The sequence below is a fragment of the Hyperolius riggenbachi genome, chromosome 3 (assembly GCF_040937935.1).
Source record: "Hyperolius riggenbachi isolate aHypRig1 chromosome 3, aHypRig1.pri, whole genome shotgun sequence".
NCBI lineage: Eukaryota > Metazoa > Chordata > Amphibia > Anura > Hyperoliidae > Hyperolius > Hyperolius riggenbachi.
In genome coordinates this window covers 316,843,967-316,866,177 of record NC_090648.1, presented here as the reverse complement: position 1 = coordinate 316,866,177, position 22,211 = coordinate 316,843,967, and the positions used below count along the sequence as shown (strand labels likewise).

The window sequence follows — 22,211 nt, the reverse complement described above, 5'->3', positions numbered from 1 at the left end:
AGAGAGATTCTCTCCCAGCATGAGGGAGGCGGAGGAGCAGCAGGGGGCGGGCCAGGGAGAGACAGCTGCCCAATGGCAGCTGGGGAAAGCCTGTAGGAACGTGGGCGTTTTGAGCAGGGAATCCCTCTCCTCCCATTATCCACCAGAATAGCAACAATTATTGTCGGTAATTTCGGGGGCTATAGCACGGCGGTGGGGGGACACAGAGGCATGTCATGAGGCAGGGAACATGCCTCTGTGTCCCAACATTCACAGAATGCTATGCTCACATTCTCACTGGTGAATACAGCACAAATTCCAATCACTAGGGACATTTTTAGAAAATAACTGCCTGGCTTCCCTACAAGGTTGGGCAAACAAGCCTGACCTATTCCGCCAAGAAGCATCTGTGAACTCAGGGTTATTTAGAAATTCTGCTAGGGGATATGGATTGGTAGCCTGTACTTATACCTAGTATGTGAATTTCAAATAAGGTCAATCTTGCAAAAAAGTAAAAATGCGCAGTCTAAACTCGGGATCCACAGAAGTATTCTGAAACTGTAGGGAGCTTGTATAAAGGTGGGTTCTATGTTGACTCATAGTAGTAGTAGGGCACACTTCCCAGCATTTATAGGTGAATTCTAGGTGAATTGGGAAGCTCTAAAGTACTTATGGAGATCTGTGATAGACATTCTTCCCTTGTTTTTATGAACATAGATCATCTTGACAATCCTAATGTAAGGAGTCAGCAGGCTGCCGCCGCCGGCCCTGCCGCTGACTCACAGTTGTTGCCACCCTTGCTGCTTACTCACATGCGTGCAGGGCGGCAGGCGAAGGACGCATCTCAGTGCGCGCTCCAACGGTTGTCAGGTGTCTCCCTGAGTGTCAGCTGATTGCTGACAAGTCGAGCTCTGATTGGTGGATGCCTTTGCTGGGCTTGTAGCTGAGATTGCGCTCACACCAAGTGCCTTGTCTTGCTGCAGATTTCTGTCTGTCTCTTAACCAAGCTTCTTGTAGATTTGATTACCCGTTGCCGACCTGGATTGTACCCGACTACGTTTCTTCTGATCACCTGTTATCGACCCGGCTTGTACCTGACCTCGCATCTTACTGGACTTCCTGTTGCCAACCTCAGATTGTTAAAGGACCTTGCATGAATGCTGCCTGCCCTGATCCTGGCCTGTTTTGACTAAGCGTCTGTATTGTGATTACACTTTCATCTGGATTGCCTGAGCCCATAGGCCTCAGGTGACTATTCAAGTATACTGTGTATGCATTACCTTGCTGTGTTTGGTGAATGCTATTTGCCAGGTTGTATGCTACACCTACCTGCAGGGTATTGTAGTTTGTTATTAAGCAGGAGTTTACGCAGGTGTTAGGGCTGGGTTATAGGTCAGTCATATGAGCATACAGTCTGACCTATAGGAAGTAGCTAGACAAGCCTGACACCTAAGCTATACATCCATATGAACTCCATATGAATCTAAAGCCCCCTCTACACCATTCAATTCCAGGCGCGATTGATCAAATTTGTTTGGATCTAATTTGATTAGATCGATTAAATGCGACATGTCTGATCTGGGTTCGATCGATCGTGTGATCAATTTGCATTGAAATCTAGCCAAAATCGATCACACCATCGATCGAATCCCGATCGGACATGTTGGATTTAATCGGTCTAATCGAATTCAATCCAATCGAATTCGATCAATCGTGCCTGAAATTGAATGGTGTAGAGGGGGCTTAACAATTTCCATTTGCATTGTAAGCAATTGTGCCTTAGTTACTCTGACTAGAAGGAGTCTAAACAGATTATTTGGGGTAAGGTCAACATCTTAACAGTGCATAGGATGGCTCATAATTGGAATTATGAGTAGCACTTCCTGCTCGCGGGAGAGGGGGGTTAACTTACCCATGCCGTCGATAGCCGATGCGCTCCACTCGCGTTCCACATCACTTCAATGCCTCCTTCTTCCTGGTTGAATGAGGAAGCATGGGAGTGACGTGGAATGTGAGTGGAGCACATCAGCTGAGGTGGCGGCATAGGTAAGTTAATACCCCCCCTCTTCCGCCGGCAGGAAGTGCTAGTTGTTATTTCCAGTACAAGCAGCCCTAACCATGTGTATCCTGCCTAACCAGGACAATGACCCTTACACAACTCTTTTACTCCTAGGAGATCATTTTTCATCTTTTCTTTAAAATAACTTCTTTGCCCCTTGCAATTGTAAATGTAGGTAAAAAAGTAATGTCAAAATGTAAAAATGTCATTTATGAGAAAACTTAAAGAGAACCCGAGGTGGTGCAACAGGGGTGACAGATGCAGTGGCGTAGCTAAGGAGCTGTGGGCCCTGATGCAAGTTTTACATTGGGGCCCCCCAAGCACTCTATAACAATTGACCAAAACTTGCCAATGGCAGCTACAGTGTCCGAGGTGTAAGAAGGGAATGGGGACCACTTTGTTAAGGATTACCACCATTCAAAGTATCTATAGAAGTGATTATTATGAGCACAGGACCAATAGAAAGCTAATACTGAAGTTGAGGGAGGGCTCCTCGGGGCCCCTCTTGCCCAAGGGCCCTGATGCGGTCGCAATCTCTGCACCCCCTATTGCTATGCCCCTGGACAGATTGGACACAGAGGCATGTTCCCTGCCTCATGACATGCCACTGTGTGTGTTCTTCCCACCGCTGTGCTATAGCCCCCCGAAATTAGCAACAATAATTGTCGCTATTCTGGAGGATAATGGTAAAACAAAATTATAATTTTTCCTGGAATTTCGATTACAATTTTGCACCGTATTGTGAATTATGATGTGAAATTATGATTATGTGAAATTATGTGAAATTCATGCTCATCACTATTCCTTATATTTCTTTAATGTTGATCCAGTACCCTCATGCTTTAGTGCATTAAAATCATTCCTTTTAGACTGAATGTCCAGGACATTTTTACTCAATCATATTGGCCTTAATTATATCTGTAATTTTTGTTCCCATAAGGGATGTACATAGAACAGTACTCATTAACAATCTGTTTGAAAGTTTGCCATTTACCTTTGTTTGCCCTCTAATTTGTTCTGTCTCTCGCCCTAAAATTCTCTTTGTGTATGTATTTTGAAAGAAGACATTTCATTGGCACAACGTGGAAAAGAAAGGTGCTACAAACATAGCAAAACATAATATGCATTGCAAGCAAATAGCATTAAAAACAATGTTGTAATTTATGCCTAATACTATGTCTGGTGCATTTTGTATCAATGCCCCAGCAATGTCTTTTTTTTCTCTCTCTCTGTTCTGAACTGTGGAGCAAAATTGTTAAGAGTTTTGGTGTATTTTATTACTTAATTGTCATCCGATCATACTGTAAGTAACTGTTGGACATGATCTTGTCATTGCAAATGTCTTAAATTGCACTATGCTCTGTTGATGACTTTGTTTATCTTAACAAAAGCCTTTTGTAAATTTAAAAACAATGTTGTAATTTATTTGCAGTTTTCCAAATGCAGTCAAATAGAAAATGCTGCTTTCAGAAATCCTTGACACATGATCAGTACCCTAACTAGTAGGCAGAGGCATTTAGAGAGTTTTGGATGGCCTTGGCTAGCATGTATGCAAAAAAAAAAAAAAGTGCTGGGAAATTTGGATACCAGGTAGTACAGATTAAATATCAGTTATTTTAACATGCCATGCAATCTCTTGACCCTCTCAATTGAAAATGTGTTTACGGCTTTGCAGAAAATGTCTGAAATTGCAGAATGACTAGTTCCTATCATTAAACTGGATGTGTGTAACACTCATGGAAGCAGCGGCTGCGGGCACACAGGGTGTCTCCGCAGCCGCCTCGCTTCCCTGCTCTGGGACTTCGCCCGTTCCTCTGGCGTCTAGTACGCCGAGGACGGGGTTGTCCATTGCTCATAGGGTTGCTGTATCGCGCGGGCGCGTGCAGAGACAGGACCTTTATGCGGGGAGGAGGTGCATCAGCTGACCAGCCAGTCGGCTGACGTCAGAGGAGACTCACTGCGCTCCGGATTGGCTGATTGATGGTGGGCGCTGCCGTGGGGTCTCCTCTGCTTCAAAAGCCTTCAGTCTTCACTTGCAACCTGTCTGCTGTTGCAAATACTCACGTGTTAGCGCTCAGACCTTAGATAGTATCCGGTGTGTTTTGATCTGGGAGGAAACCAGGCATTTCACACAAGACTAGGATTATTGTTTATTGTATATTTGATATTTTGTGTATGACTCTGGCTATCCTCTGACTCTGCTCTTGCAAATCAATTCTGTACTTCTGCCCATCTGACTCTGTTGCTGAACTCTGCCTGACATCTAACTACTCTCTTGCCTGTCGATTTTGTACTGTACCTGCCCGCCTGTTACTGATCCTAGCCTGTCTGACCACTCTACTCACCAGTGAGCCCTGTCACTGGTGAGGTGCTCTTGTCTAGTACTCACCAGCTCCCCTGGTGAGGTCTAGTCTAACTATTCTATTACTGTGTACAAATAGTACCCACCAGCTCCTCTGGTGAGGTTTAGCCAAACTATTCAGTTATTGTGTACCAATAGTGCCCACCAGCTCCTCTGGTGAGGTCTAGTTAAACTATTCAGTTACTGTTGCACCAAGCACTATACACCTTGCTATCCTGCTAGCTATACTTGTATTATTGGTGATTCTGCAGATCACCACATAATCAGGTATAGCGTCTGTATTATCGGTGATTCTGCAGATCACACATAATCAGACGTCTGTGTTGCTACACCAATCGTTACAATGTGCAACTATTCTGCAGTTTTTATGTTAACCAGGCTAACCATGCTTCACTGCTAGAATTCCTGCTAGATTGAAATGTATTTTTACCTCAGCATTTATTCGCAAGCATCCTTATATATGTTTCTAATTGGTTCCTGAAGTGGGTTCCTGTGAAAATCTTGTGGGAGACACCCAGGCCCATATGCAATTAAGTTTTTCTCCTGAGTTTTTTCCTAGGTAATATTTCTAAACTTCTCAATGAAATGCCTTTTTAAAGAACAAGCGACACCCATGCTAACCTAGAAATAAAAACACATATATATAAGTAGATAAATACTAGTTCTACTTACATAACAGATGTATTGTGCTATCCACGTACTGATTCCTGTGAATTTTATAAAGGAAAAGCAGAAAATCCTATTCTAGGCAGTGGCCATCTTGCCACGCTAATGCTGACATTATATCCTCCCTGACTCTTGTTTTCCCCCCTCCCTTCTCTTGCTCATTGTGTATTCATTAGCTGCCCTCCTCCCAGAGTCTTCAGACACTCCCACTGAGGTGTATACTAGGAACTACACTGTCTTATCCTCCAATCGCTGAGTCACCTCAGCCTTGCTTGTAAACACAAGTGAGCAGAGGTGTTTCAGAGAAGAAAGCTAGGCAGGGAAATAAATGGAAGAGGAGGAATATATTATAGATAACAAGAACTCCCAGCATTCAACTCTTTGGCACTGTTTGGCACTAGGGCCAGTGCTCCTAAAGTATGTGATAACTACAAACCATAACAGCAGAAAAAGTTTTGCTAGTTTTGAATGCAGGATTAGCATCTTTATCACTTAATACACTCAGACCAGTTGCTGTTGAAATTTGATTTTTATGGTGAAAATACCGCTTTAAACGACCAAGAAACAAGAAAATATTACAAAACAACCATGCGCTGCCTCACAGTCCACTAGATAATGTCCACCAACAATACACTCTTATATAGGCTACTCCACTCTGATCTTCAGGTTCAATGCACCTGAAGGGAACAGCAAAAAAGAAAGAGAGAAACAGTTCATCGCATAGACTGCAAGGCTGTAGAGCTCTTCCACCTGATATGCCCCTTGTGGTATATTAAGGTAACGCCGCCTTTTCGTGCTCCACCACTACTAGGGACCACTCTCACCTTCTGAACTGGCTGCCCAGACCCACAGACAGCTCAATCAGCTTCATAAATTGCACAGTGCAAGATCTCAGACTTCTCCCAGCTTCAGATTCTCCTCACGCACATTTGTATAAAAAAATATTAAAAAAACATATCATTGTGTAGGCTGTTTGACTTTTTTACTCATTAACCTCCCTGGCGGTAAGCCCGCAGGGGATCGCATGGCCCCGGGAGGATTTTTTAAAATAAAATGTATTCAATATTCTTCAGCTAGCACTTGGCTAGCTACCTGTGCCCCCCAAGTGCCTCCGCTCTCCCCCCGATCCCCGCCGCAATACATACCCCCCAGGGATCCCGCGATGGCGCAGCCTCCCTATCAGCTCCAGGCTTCGCTATGGGGAGAATCAGGACTGCGCATGACGTTATGTCCGATCATCGCCATAGCGACGAGTGAAGCTAATTGGGAAGCTGCGGCTCTTGCGGGATCGCGGATGGGTAAATATTGCCGGCGGCGATCAGGAGGATCAGATAGGTGCCGGGGACTTGGGGGACACAGGTAGCTAGCCTAGTGCTAGCTACAAGCCTTAAAATGAGTTTTATTCAATATTTATTATTATTTATAGCCAGTTCAGAAGGTAAGAGTGGTCCCTAGTGGTGGTGGAGCACGAAAAGGCGGCGTTACCTTAATATACCACAAGGGGCATATCAGGTGGAAGAGCTCTACAGCCTTGCAGTCTATGCGATGAACTGTTTCTCTCTTTCTTTTTTGCTGTTCCCTTGAGGTGCATTGAACCTGAAGATCGGAGTGGAGTAGCCTATATAAGAGTCTATTGTAGGTGGACATTATCTAGTGAACTGTGAGGCAGCGCATGGTTGTTTTGTAATATTTTTTCTATAAAATTGAATGTATATGTGACATTTTTCTTCCATGCAGCATACCCACGGTTGAGGAAGGAGATTTCTAAGGGTAGGTTGTGGAGCGCGCCAAGATAACCATTTGTTGGTACCGTTCATTATCAAGAAGCAAGAAAACACTGAAAATAATTTTGATAGTTATTTTTCACCTACGTTTTGGTACTTTTTTAGTTGTAAAGTACTGAAAACTAATTTTAAATAGAAGATGAAAAATTATCTCATGGGAGAAAACTCAAGAGAAAAAGTTAATTGCCTATGGGCCAGGGCCCCAGTCTCAATGCACCAAACCTAAGTCTTCCCTCCCCCAACCACCTTTTTCTCATGAAAACTGAGTATCGGTGTGAAAGGCTTTAGTGACAGAGAACTCTTGGCCATTAGCTCATTGCTGCATTATCTACCTGGAGGTTGAAGCACATTCCATAATCATTTTTATGAATCACAAGATGTCGGAGTATCTTCAACCAGCTGAGTCAGGTCGGCCATTCACTTCTCAGGTTCTATAATAATAATAATAATAACCCAGTGTTTCACATATTGCCACCTTCCAATCACCATTTTTGGCAAACTATACCTACCATGCATCAGCACTAGCTCAGAACTTTAAACCACAACTCGATAGTTGAACTGGACGGATGGACGTATGTCTTTTTTCAACCCAAATAACTATGTAACTATGTAACCAGTGTTGCCAACTTAGCGACTTTGTTGCTATATTTAGCAGCTTTTCAAGTCCCTCTAGCGACAGTTTTTCTAAAAAGCGACTTAGCGACAAATCTGGCGACTTCCTTCCCCCGTCCCAAAGCACTCACATATTAGGCCCGCCGCCCGTCCTCTCGCAGGAGTCCCCCCCTCCGATCAAGCCGCTGGTAGCCGCCCAGTACGGGGCAACCAATCAACCAACTTCCACTCAGGGGACATCACTCACACTAGCCCCTCCCTGCTTCCAGGCGCTCTTACTGGTGAGCGGGGCGGTGACATCAGGTGACAGGTCGCTGGATGATGTGTGAGGGTCGGGGGTGGAGCCGTTATGCAAATTACGTGATGATGTCATCCAGCGACTTCTAGGACAGACAATAGCTACCTTCCTTACTGACGAGTTGGCAACACTGTATGTAACTATTGTTTGATGCAGTGTTGGCCTGGGAGGCGGTAAAGCTTAGGAAAGTCATTTGCTGGCCAAGCAGCAGTAAAATGCATTGCTGCTCACAGTGAAGACTTGCTACAGGTTTCTATTGGGAGTGATAACACATGGTTTCTGCTGCTTGGCCAGCAGGTGGATTTCCTCAGCTCTTCCACCTCCCAGTCCAACACTAGTTTTATCTTTATCTTTTGGAGACCCCGAGGCCAGAAACCCACTAGGAGCGATTTCTAATCGCTAGTGAGTTGAAAAGTCTCTTGCTAATGCAGTGCTATGGTGGATTTTTATAAAATCACATCGCTCAAGTAGGATCACACCCATAGCATTACATTAGCAAGTGTTTTCAATTCGCAAATCGCTCAGAAAATCGCTCCTAGTGGGTGATGAGACTCTCTCTCATTAGGATCATAGAGAAGCAAAACGACCACAGTAGCAGGGAGAAGATTCTACTCTATAGCAACAGACACACCTTTGTAATTTGGTTTTAATTAACAGAACATCACCAGCCCTTTGACGATAGATGTATATTACTCCACCACACAACAAACCGCTTCATACGAAAATGTGGTTAAAGTCCTGTGGATTGGTGAATTTTGTAAATTGATATTTGTTTCCTATTAGTTTTATGCTATATTTAATGTTTTACACCAGGGATTACATTTTATACCACTTTAACAGTGGACAAGTGCTTTGCAAAGATGGTGTAACTTGTTACTCTCTTTATACAATTTACATTGTTGTTGTTTTTTTCACACCCTACATGTGGACATGCAAAGTGATTTGGAAATTTTTTTGCAATTTGCAGGGCATCCCTCTGAACATTTATTTTATCGACAGTGCATGCAAGTCGCAAGCATTTATCACATGGTGACATTTTTACTGCTGGCAGGTGATGTAGCTGCTGCTTGCTTTTTTGAAAGTTGGAAACAGCTATAAACAGCTATTTCCCACAATGCAACAAGGTTCACAGACAGGAAACTGCCAGGACCATGGTTCTCAGAGTTTCTTGTGGGAGGGGTTTCACCACAATATCAGCCATACAGAGCCCCCTGATGATCCGTTTGTGAAAAGGAATAGATTTCTCATGTAAAAGGGGGTATCAGCTACTGATTGAGATGAAGTTCAATTCTTGATAACAGTTTCTCTTTAAATTGCACTACTGATTAGCATAACAAAGGAGGCCTGAACAGTGTAACAATGATATGGCCGATGCTTTTAATGTGCTATTATTATGTGGGTTTTGTGAGTTTGGGCAGGTGAAATGTATCTGGCCTTTTAAAAGGTACCTAAAGTGAAACAAAGGTGTCCAGTTTAACCATTTCAGCCCATGGGTATTCTTCACCTTATGCATCAGAGAAATTTCCACCTCCCATTCATTCGCCAATAACTTTATCACTAATTATCACAATGAATTGATCTATATCTTGTTTTTTTCTGCCACCAATTAGGCTTTGTTTGGGTGGTACATTTTGCTAAGAATTATTTTTTTCTAAATGCATTTTCACAGGACTATTAAGAAAAAATGGAAAAAATGCATTATTTCTCAGTTTTTGGCCATTAAAGCTTTGAAATACTACAGGCTACCATAATTTAAACCTATGTATTTTATTTGCCCATTTGTCCCGGTTATTACACCATTTAAATGATGTCCCTATCACAATGTATGGCGCCAATATTTTATTTGGAAATAAAGGTGCATTTTTTTCAGTTTTGCATGCATCACTATTTACAAGCTTATAATTTAAAAAATGTTCGTATTATACCCTTTTCACATGCATATTAAAAAAGTGCAGACCCTTAGGTAACTATTTATGTTTGTTTTTGTTTTGTTTGTTTTTTTAGTTTTTTTTTCATAACAAAATTATTTGGGTAATTTTTGGTGTGGGAGGTAAACAGTTAATTTGAAATGTAATAATGTGGGTTTATTTTATTAAAAAATGTATGTAGATGTAATTTTACTATTTGGCCACAAGATGGCCGCAGTGAGATTTTTTTTTTTTTTAGCCCTGGAAGTGCTCATTTCCAGGAAGCATATGGAGGACAGGAAACCATCGTCTTTCTAACAGGGACTTAGATCAATGAATCGGAACTATGTTGATCGCGTGCGGTAGCGTGCAGCAGCACAGAAACAACCGTCTGGATGTTACAATAACGTCCAGGCAGCTTAAATGGTTAACTTTCCTGGGGCTTCTTCCAGCCTGTGCAACATAAGTAAATGAGACAACACATACACCATCTCTATTTAAATAAACAACCCTAAACCCAGTGTGACCCGGGGAGCTCAGTTCATACTCTTGCATACAATCATTGTGAACAGCTCATAAATGAGCACGTCGATTAGAGCGCAGGAGATTTGTGCACAGTCAGTGCCACCATAGACAGTAATAGGAATTGCGGCTATAGCGGTGCACAGTGAGTAACTTCGGCACCGTCAGAAGACGGAGCTGAAGTTACTTTTAAAACACTGTAATTCCCCACCATCCAAGTGGACTTGGAGGGGGAGAAGTAATTAACGCTGCCGGGACTTGTGCAGGAGCAGGATAAGCCATGTATCGGCTGTATCCTGCGCCAAAGTCTCCCTGCTGCAATTTCTCTAGTACGCCTCATCAAGGGTTAAGAAGTAATTTTATTAATTGAGCATGTAAATGCCAACAAAGAAGGATTACAGTGTGAGCTCTTCTAATGGACAGTTAGAGACAAGACTATATATATATATACATATATATATATATATAGAATTCCATGTGAAAGACCAATACAAAGTGGTGTACACGTGAGAAGTGGAACGAAAATCATACATGATTCCAAACATTTTTTACAAATAACTGCAAAGTGGGGTGTGCATAATTATTCAGCCCCCTGAGTCAATACTTTGTAGAACCACCTTTTGCTGCAATTATAGCTGCCAGTCTTTTAGGGTATGTCTCTACCAGCTTTGCACATCTAGAGACCATCCTTGCCCATTCTTCTTTGCAAAACAGCTTCAGCTCAGTCAGATTAGATGGACAGCGTTTGTGAACAGCAGTTTTCAGATCTTGCCACAGATTCTGGATTGGATTCAGATCTGGACTTTGACTGGCCATTCTAACACATGGATATGTTTTGTTTTAAACCATTCCATTGTTGCCCTGGCTTTATGTTTAGGGTCGTTGTCCTGCTGGAAGGTAAACTTCTGCCCCAGTCTCAAGTGTTTTGCAGACTCCAAGAAGTTTTCTTCCAAGATTGCCCTGTATTTGGCTCCATCAATCTTCTTATCAACTCTGACCAGCTTCCCTGTCCCTGCTGAAGAGAAGCACCCCCAGAGCATGATGCTGCCACCACCAAATTTGACAGTGGGGATGGTGTGCTCAGAGTGATGTGCAGTGTTAATTTTCCGTCACACATAGCATTTTGCATTTTGGCCAAAACGTTCCATTTTGGTCTCATCTGACCAGAGCACCTTCTTCCACATGGTTGCTGTGTCCCCCACATGGCTTGCGGCAAACTGCAAATGGGACTTCTTATGCTTTTCTGTTAACAATGGCTTTTCTTCTTGCCACTCTTCCATAAAGGCCAACTTTGTGCAGTGCACAACTAATAGTTGCCCTATGGACAGATTCCACCACCTGAGCTGTAGATCTCTGCAGCTCGTCCAGAGTCACCATGGGCCTCTTGACTGCATTTCTGATCAGCGCTCTCCTTGTTCGGCCTGTGAGTTTAGGTGGACGGCCTTGTCTTGGTAGGTCTACAGTTGTGCCATACTCCTTCCATTTCTGAATGATCGCTTGAATAGTGCTCCGTGGCATGTTCAAGGCTTTGGAAATCGTTTTGTAGCCTAAGCCTGCTTTAAATTTCTCAATAACTTTATGCCTGACCTGTCTAGTGTGTTCTTTGGACTTCATGGTGTTGTTGCTCCCAATATTCTCTTAGACAACCTCTGAGGCCGTCACAAAGCAGCTGTATTTGTACTGAAATTAGATTACACACAGGTGCACTGTATTTAGATCATTAGCACTCATCAGGCAATGTCTATGAGCAACTGACTGCACTCAGACCAAAGGGGGCTGAATAATTACGCACACCCCACTTTGCAGTTATTTATTTGTAAAAAAAAAATGTTTGGAATCATGTATGATTTTTGTTCCACTTCTCACGTGTACACCACTTTGTATTGGTCTTTTACATTGAATTCCAATAAAATTGATTCATGTTTGTGGCAGTAATGTGACAAAATGTGGAAAACTTCAAGGGGGCCGAATACTTTTGCAAGCCACTGTGTGTATATATATTTAGTATTATTAGTATTATATTAGTATTGTATTATTTAGTATTTATATAGTGCCAACATCTTCCACATCGCTTTACAGGGTATATATATATACACCCTGTAAAGCGATGTGGAAGATGTTGGCACTATATAAATACTAAATAATAATCTGCATGATTACTCAGGGTGTATGGCTAAGAGTATTAGAGACAGAGTTTCAGCAGCACAGCCAGGTAATGTGCATTGTTTACAAGGAAATGCCTCTAGATTGTAAGCTTTTGGACAGAGTCCTCCTCCTTATGTCTCCTACCTGTTCACGCACCTCCATTACCGTACACCCATCCTATGGATCTGAGTGAACTTGACTTGCCTAATCTCCATGATCCCACCCAGTGACTGACTAAGCATTACCTTGTACTCATACTGCGCTGTGTGATCTGGTGTGCATGTATTCCTGTATAGTCTTATTGCTGTATGTCACCCCTAAATATTGTCTGTAAACTTAACTAATATCCAGCGCTGCGTAATATGTTGGCGCTTAATAAATACAATAAATTAAATAAATATGTTAGCCTCCGTTGTCGCTCACCTTGGGTTCCTTCTTTAACACAAACAGTTCCAAGTTACAATCCTCTGGCTTAGAAACAGGCCCTCTGTATATCTCTTTATGTCACTGCAGTGTTTTTGTGTTTCAAATTGAATTCACATTTTTGTCCTGCAGATGGCCACCTTGCACTACAAGCTATTCTGTTGATTGAAAAACTGCAGCTACACAGCAACAGACAGCTATGTGTCTGAGGTAATGCATGTTTTGAAATACAACTGGAGTTATTTATTTATTTAGAAAGGATTAAACTATGGTACATTTTTTCTGTATTGGACATCGCATTTATTTAAATATATTCAGATTCAATTTAAATTGTTGTGAGAAAATCATTTATTCAGCTTAGTTTCCATGTGTAATACAAATTAGTATAATGCATAGTATTCGTGCAGAGTGTATATATTACTTATTTCTATATTACTTAAACAAGCAGGTATATTCCATTGAGCAAGGTTTGAAAAATGTTTACAGCAGGTAAGCTTAGTAAAGAAATTACATTATAGCTATACATGCAAAACATGATTTATTTTTTTTCTTACCTGATCAGTAAATTCCAGCACAGTGATGCATGCATGTCTTTTGAAGACATTAGGGGAAAACGGGAACTACTTATGAGTTGATGGCTAAGGGACTAAGTAAAATCACTGCAGTTGGGAGTCACACTTTACAGTGGTCCAAAAAAAATGACAATTGGTGTTACGGTAAAGTCCCAGTTATCCGGAAATCAACTAACCAGCGGTCTCAACCAACCAACACAAATTGCTGGCAGTACTCACAGTGGTGAAAGGCAAATTCTTTGTGGGCTCTGCTGTGCTTAAAGACTGGGCTCCATGGCTCCCCCCCCTTAGTGGCTGCTGCTCTGCTCTGGCGCTTTGAGTCCGCAAGGAGAAAAGCGCAATATAAATGTTATTTGTCTTGTCTTATTTGTCAATATACTTTCAATTACTGTATTTTAATATTTAAAATAGAGTTTGTGGTATGTATTTAGAGTGAGGTCTAGTACTGTATTAGCTAGGCCTAGGTCCGGATTTACATCACAGGAGCCTATAGGCACGGATGTCCTGGCACCCTAGACTTCACCCTCCATGAACATACAAACCCCCACCAAACTGCAATGCAAGTGTGCTGGCTGGCCCAGATGTCACTTATCCCCAACTTCCCTTGCCCAGTATAGGTAGCTACAGTTGCCCCTTTGTATTAGGTAGTCAAAGGTAGCCAGTGGTACCCTACACTAAAGGGAGATCTCATCAGTGGAATGTTGAGAGGTGAATGAGTAACCTCGCATTTACACTCTGCTCGGGGCTCTGCATAGGGAAGGAGGAAGGGAGGCACTAGGGGAGGGGAGTGAGCCGCCTTTCCATCATCAGGCACATGTAGGCACGTGCCTACAGTGCCTTATGGTAAATCTGACCCTGGCTAGGCCTATTTTTAGCATTGAGCCTCAAGCAACCAGAAAGCACACTTATCCAGCATCAGCAAATCCCCTTCAGTGCCGGGTAACAGAGACTCTACTACTTACATTGAACTAGTTACTACACTCTCACAGTACACAGTTAAGAAAATGATGTTGATATGAATGAAATTTTAAATCCATTACAAGTCCAGTGGATGTCTGGGGGTGTGTGTCTGTGTTTAGCACAATGCTGTGTAAGGACCTAGTTGGTAGATTTGCATGTGTGAATTTAGGGCCCCACAGAAAATCAGGCGCAGGAAAACTGCCATTAGTAGAATATCAGTTCATTTACCGTTATTCTACAATTTAAAGTGTTAATTTTCTATAGTAACCTAACCCTAGCCGCCCCCACCCACCCCAAACACACACACACCCCAAACAAACACACACACCCACACACACAAACAAACACGCACACACACACACACACACACACACACACACACACACACACACACACACACACACACACACACACACACACACACACACACACACACACACACACACACACACACACACTGATGCATAACTGTCCCCCCTTCACAAACCCACTTCCTGATACTTAACCCCCCCCCCCCCCCCCAAATAAAACACTTCCAGACACCTAAACCTAACCGTCCCCCTGCATAATCTCCCCTTCAAACGCTTAACCCTATCCTCTCCCCCTCACACAAGCACCCTTCCTCAGGCCTTGCAAGCCTCCCCTTGCACAAACCCCCTTCCTAACGCCTATCTTTAATGGGATGCCTGATACTAGTAGATTCTCCAAGTTCCAGCAGGGCAAGAACAAGTCATATGACACTCATGACATGACATGGGGTAGACCTGTTATAGCCTTTTTTGGCATTCACTTACCCCTCTCCAACATCCCTCCCATCCCCCCCCCCCCCCCCCGCCCCCGGAGTGAGACGCAACCCTGAGCACGTGGCTCTGCATTGCTTAAAGTGGAAACGAGCTTTAACTCAGGAGAAAGTTAATTGCATATGGGCCATGGAGTTATAAAATGAATAAAAGTAAAGATCAAAATATATCGTTTTTTTCTATCCTTTTTTTTTTTTTATATAGAAGAGTTAATTTGATAGGTAATGAGACTGTTCCTGCTTCTCTTTCAGATAGGTAAGCATGGGAATATTTTGCTTGTGTTTGTAAACAGCATATACATGAATTTAGCAGTCCAATTGCAGACTTAGGGCCCATTTCCACTTGAGCCGCACGCGTCTGTAAGATGCGCGGCGGCACTTCCAGGTCTGCGGCTACGCAGACGAATCCCATCAGCCATGCCATGCGCGGCTATGGGATTCGCAGCCTCTCGCACCATTTTGGATTGCAATGTCAACCGAATCACTAGCACAAGTGATTTGGCCGGCGGTGCCATTGTACCCTATGGCAGAGTTTCCCTGCGATTTGTCTGCGAGGAAATGCTGTGGATTCGGCACGGAAACCATGCCAGTGGAAACAGGCCCTTAGACACATTAATGTTTGCTCCTGGGCAGTATTCCCATATCTACCTCCCCAAAAAGAAAACAGATGGTTTCTTAGAATTTCTGTTAGTCCTTGTAAATAACCCCATCAGTCTGTAATGGTATGTGAGCTATAGTTGCTGACTTTTTCAGAATTGCTATTTCCCTGACTGCCCTGTTCATAGAGTTCATAACTACTCACTGAGTCTGATTAACTAAAACTTCACAGAATGTAATGGAGATACTCCACTTTCCATCCCTGTTTGCGGGAAGCCGCTCACACCTGTTCATCGTGATACTGCAACATGCTGCCATCCATTGCCTGAACCACAGGGGTGTGTAGGTGTCTCTGTCATGTATTATAGGAAATTGAAAGTGCTTCCTAGCACATGTGTTTAGTTTTCCATTATAAAGTCCCCAAAGTTCTTTGGGTTTAACTTCACAGCTAATCAGAATAAGCTTGCATGAGTAAGAAAAATAAAAGCTACAAGATAGCTGAATTATTTTTACTTAAAAATGTTGAGGTTTAAGACTAAAGGCTAAATAGTAACTCCACTTTCATGAACAAAGTTAATAATGTGTATATTGTTGCTGTACACATGTTTTTGTGATTTGCTTTATTATGAACTACCTGTCCATCAATGTTTTAAAAATAGCCAGGGTAGCAATAGCAAAAGGGACCTGGAGCAAAGGGGCCCGGGAGGCCCTAAATGTATTTACTACCCTTTTATTTGTAGAGCCCCATCAGTTGGAATTAAAGTGAACTGCCAGACTAAAAATCTACTTAAAGAGACTCTGTAACAACAAAAACCTCCCCTGGGGGGTACTCACCTCGGGTGGGGGAAGCCTCCGGATCCTAATGAGGCTTCCCACGCCGTCCTCTGTCCCACGGGGGTCTCGCCGCAGCCCTCCGAACAGCCGGCGACTGTGCCGACTGTCAGTTCAATATTTACCTTTGCTGGCTCCAGCGGGGGCGCTGTGGCGACTTTAGGCACGGAAATAGATGGAAATACCCGATCTCTGTCGGGTCTGCTCTACTGCGCAGGCGCCGGAAACTTGCGCCTGCGCAGTAGAGCAGACCCGACGGCGATCGGGTATTTCCGCCTACTTCGACGCCGAGAGGCATCAGAGCGCCTGCGCAGGAGCCAGGAAGGTAAATATTGCGTCACGGCTGTACGGAGGGCTACAGCGAGACCCCCGAGGGACGCAGGACGGCGTGGGAAGCCTCATTAGGATCCTGAGGCTTCCCCCACCCGAGGTGAGTACCCCCCAGGGGCCGTTTTGTCGTTACAGTTCCTCTTTAACAGCACTGAAAAGGCTTGGTGTTTCTATAACAGTTTCACAGCATCAGAACTTTGTTTTTCTTACCCAAGCCTCATTTTTAGTTGCAAAGAAGCTAAGCTCCGCCCCGTCAAAGAAATCTTCCTGGCATTTTTACCCTGATGTTGTGCAAAGCATGATGGGATTTCTGATGTTGTTGTTCTCCTTCTGCTGTTTTGGCGCAATTTTTTTTTTAAGCCTAGTGCACGCAGCTGGGAGGAGTGATCAGGACACAGGACAGTTGGAACTGTGTCTCATGCTTCCTGTCACCTCCTTTCAATTAAAAAGATGGCTGCCCCATGAAAAAGATGGCTGCCCCCATGAAATCACAAACATTTGTCTGTTCTTTTAAAACAGGGTGGGTAAGAGATTATATTACCTATCTATTTTAATGAACATAACATAATGTAACTTAATGACAGTATGTTTGTTTAGGCTGAAGTTCCTCTTTAAGCTGAAGCTGTTATAGAATATCTGTGATGTGTGCTTACTGATATTCTACTATTCTGACAGAGTTTTCCTTTAGGGATTTCTGTGCTTCTACCTGTCACTTAGCTATCTCTTAACTATCTCCTTCCTGACATCTAACTCTAACCTCCTCTTTTAATGTAAACCACATCCTAAAGCCTGCTTCTAACCTCCCCTTAACATTTAATCATTCCTGCCATCTAACTCTACCACTGCCAAAATAAACTCCTTTCTCACACCTAACCCTAAGCTTTACCACTACCACCTTAAATACCTTTGTCATGCTTAATTCTAATATCTCTCTCAGTGCACAGTGCTTCCTTCTTTGCACCTAACTCAAATTGTTTATCCTTAATTGTTATTGTTAAATGTTAATTCTCCTACCCTATCCCTATCACAAATGCTCTTAAAATAACTCTTAACCTTAATCACTACCATAACTGATACTTGCTTCTATCATCGTCAATAGGAGCTTTAACCAATCGTAAACGCTAACCTGATACTGTTACCTAACTCTTATAGAAAGTACTACAGTGACTCCAATTATACAGTATTCGCAAAAAGTGAAGTCTGACAGCCTCTGTTTTTCCTCATAAATTGACCTATTCAGAAAAATGAACATTAACTACATTGCGGTATTAGTAGTATTGTGCAGCTCTATTCAGATATATGTATAAGCTCTTCAGGGGGCATGATGCAGGGAAGCCACATTCCTGTTTATAACAAAATAACTGTATGTTTACTAAAATGATTACCTGTTTTTAAAGAGGAGTGGGAGTAATAAGGAAAGTTCAGCCAAGTGTTTATCTCTCTTTCCATAGGAGACTCATTCAGATGAGACAGATGGTGTGGAGTCACCTGCCTTGTTATTTTTATTATTATTGATTTGTTGTTGTTAAGAGGATTGAGTACAGGGATTGTATGCTTATCGAGAGGAGTGGAAAGTGTCTAAAAGTGGTCAGTTGAGTTTTGTTGAGGTAATTGCTAAGAGTTTTTAAGGACCCCTGTTACCCCTCACTGTATACACATTTTTTATCATTTATAGGGATGCCAATGCTTAGGACAACTCATGGAGAAGCATGTGATTAGTTTGATCAGCGGATAGGTTTGTAAGGTTCTAATTTGCTGTGATGACTTCCTGGTTTAACACATGGTCATGACCAGCAAATCAGAACCTTACAAATGTATCAGTTGATCAAACTGATTACATGCTTCTCCATGAGTTCTCCTAAGCATTGCCATCCCTAATCATTTATATGTTTGTTATTGTTACATCATTCTACTCAGGGAGTATAGAACCTAGATTAATTAAAATGCATACTCAAATATAGATTAAGAATTCAACCCCATCCAAAATGACATTTAAGTAAACTAATAGAGATCTACAATAGAGATCCAAATAGCATTGCCATTTCAGCAACAAAGGACTCTACTATTAACAATACCTGCAGAGCTTTAGGCCTGGTTCACACTAATGGCCAGGGATTTGAGAAGTGCTTGCTAATGTAATGCTATGTGTTTGTTCCCACTTGAGTGATGTGGTTTAAAAAAAAAAATCATCATTAACATTACAGTAGTTTAAATCACTGGCACTTAGAAAAACGCTTGTAGTATGAACCAGCCTGTAATGAATTCTAGTGTTTGGCTGGACTTCCTGGTTCGGAAGCACAACCATGCCTTTGTCCGGATCCCTGGACTCCTCCCACCCTCCACATCACTCCCCCACTTGCCCCTGACTTTCCCTACAATGCAGGCCAGGTCCACTGCCATCCGCCTGGTGATGTAATCACCTGGTTTCTGCACCAAGACTGAACCAAACAGCTTTCAAAACAGAAATGGGCAGAGAATTGTTGGTCAAGTACATAGTCCGATTCTTATCCAAGTATGGAAACTCACCAGAGGTCAGTGGGGCTGTGTTTGTGATAGCATCCAGTGCTATTCAGGTAATAGAGCTGTCTGGTGTGCAGCCTTACTACAGTAGAGGAGTTCAGAGTCCCACTAGAGGGTCACTGTAAAAGGAAAATAATGTTTTTTGCTCAGATCATACATGCATTCACTCTGCATGTATAAGTATCATTTGGAATTTTCACTCTCAAATTTACAGCGCTAAAATGCATAGCGCCAAAACTAAAGTTCAGCAAGTTCAGTAAATAAAAGAATGCTTTACCACTGCAGAGAATTGAAGAAATTCTTTTCGGCAGAATTTGGTTTACATTTTTCAGATACTTTGAAGATTTTTTTTTGGGTGTATGTTTATGGAACCTTTCAATGCCACCTTTAGGAAGATTATTATTATTAGTATTATTCTATCAATGAATAGGAACTAGATGGGTGTTTTCTTTTCCCAGTTCCACATATCTACTTTCAAGCTCTTGTTAGTCTCATAATGTCTTTGAACTTAGAAGGGTAATGCTGCTTGCTTCTCTAACAAGCTAATACGGTCAAACTGGCAACTAAAATATATTGAAATTTGGGAAAGGAAAGCATTTTTATTTGAAAAAGAAATACTCAAGATGACAAAATAATATTTAATGAAGATATTTACACAGTCTGATATTATTTCAGAAGGCTTCACCGCAGACGTTTTGTACAGAAAGGGTATGAAAATAAAATAACATTCACTATGGGTCACTAATTGAACATGATTTGTGGTTGTAAAATTGCTGTACTTCAAACACACATTTAACTGCCTGATGTCTGCTCACACTTGGAATGTGTCCCTGTCTTTCCTGACCTAATAACTTGCTCCAGCCTCTCACAAAAGCAAATACAGTACAATGTGTGATTGAGGGAACTATATATTTTGCTCAGCACTAAAGGAACTAATCCAGACTCTTATATTCCGTATACTATGTGACTGGTTCCACTGATGAGGTGAGAGCTACATAAATGTCACACTATATGATCCGAACAAGACAGAACCGCTACATACTTTCCTCCCTTACCTAAAGCCATAAAACTCTAGAAAAATATTGGAAATCCTTGCTTGTGGAACACTTAAATTGCATTCTGCCTAGTTAATTAGTGCACTCAGTTTTACACTGATTTGCAAGGATTTACACCTTTTTCCTCCTAAAATTCAAGTAGACCAAAATAACATCTTCATGTAATTATATAACTACTCCAGTTTCAGAGGCTTAAATTCTTGAAGTACATTTTTCACTAGAACACAACTTTTGAATAGACTGAATACAGAAATGTCCAGGTTGCCATTGCTGAAAACCTTGTACAGAATAAAACTGACTGATCTGGGGAACCAGTCACTAAGGCGCATCCAACATGCAAACAACCAACCGCTTGACCTGACAGACTGCACGACCTGTATGTCCACACGTTTAGACGGCTCAACGACCAACTCATTTACACACTGCACACACAAGCAAAATGACAGACGACACATTCAAAACAAGTAAAAGTCGTTTAAACGACTTGTACACACGCACCAACTGCACGATTTCAGACCAACATAGATCTGATAGTTGGATCGGGCAAACCGCATGTTATCAGTCACTTGTCAAGTCGTTTGCCCATGTACACATGCCTGATCAGGCTGCAGGTTGGTCCGTGTGTACTTAGCTTTACTCTGTATAGTAGTTTATCTCCTTTTTACAAACACTGAACTGATAAAAGAAATGTCTTAAGCTGTGTACATACCTTATGCTTGGTACACATCATGCAATTTCCTGTCAGATTTTGTGTAGAATCGGTAATTTCTGACAGCTCCAATCTGATTTCCGATCTATTTTCTGATCGATTATCCGATCACTTCTGTACAAAATCAGAAAAAAAATCGGAAATCAGATCTGACCTGTCAGAATTCGACCCGAAATCTGATGGAAAATTGCATGGTGTGTACCAGGCATTAGATTTTCCTCAACTGAGGCGATTGTTCATGACTGTCTGAGGCAAGTGAGAGGACACATGTCTTGACATCTCCTTCAGGAATCAGACAAACTGGATCTGTCTTGCCCAACCGAAAGTAGGGTATTCCCTGCCAGAGGAGGAAGCTTGCACAACCTTCCTCCACTTTTCCACATAAAAGAGCATCCAGCTTGTTTCAGAACTGCCTTCCAAATTAATATTTAACGTTTAACTTTGTTTATTGCTCCCAGCTATGTACAGTAGGCCCAATCCAATTCACTTTATTTTCTTAGAAGATAATTTTTCATGTCTTTTTAAAGCACTGTGCAGTTAAAAACATACCAAAAAGTTGGTGAAAAGCACCTTTCTTGCTTGCTGGTAGCTTAAAAGGCATTTTTGATAAGAAGTGAAAACATCACCTAGGAGAAAATGTAGGAGAAAAGGTGAATTGGATTGGGCTCATTGTGCACTGTTAATAGTTTTGTCTTCATGATGGTCTCCTTTTTATATTACCCCACCCTTATATAATTCTCTCATTATGACGTGATGCATTTTTAGGCCTCCTATATGGTCCCCACATTTTGTTGCTTACATTATAATATCCCACTATAATGCCCAATTATGGTGTCCACATTATTATGCCTCCATTTTGGTAACCACATTATTATGCCCAAATATAGTATGCCTCACTACAATGGCCCTATTAAGATGACCCCTTTATTATACCCCCATTTAGGGGTCCTGCATTATATGATTCCAGTCATGGTGACCCATTCTATCCAGCAGATTGCACATATGAAGTGTGCCCAATATGATCATATAGGTTCCTTTACTCTGGTTGTTGGTACATTTCTACACTCAGCTTCTCCACTGT

The 22,211-nt window shown here is 42.1% G+C and overlaps 1 protein-coding gene across 2 annotated transcripts in view; it reads left to right on the top strand.

Annotated features, from left to right (window-relative positions):
- Positions 1–22,211, top strand: part of WIF1 (WNT inhibitory factor 1) — a 121,376-nt gene that overhangs the window by 8,877 nt on the left and 90,288 nt on the right. For both annotated transcript variants that reach the window (XM_068276759.1, XM_068276758.1), the window contains exon 2: positions 12,890–12,967. The gene's annotated coding sequence lies outside the window, so the exon portion shown is untranslated. The remainder of the gene's footprint in view (positions 1–12,889; positions 12,968–22,211) is intronic.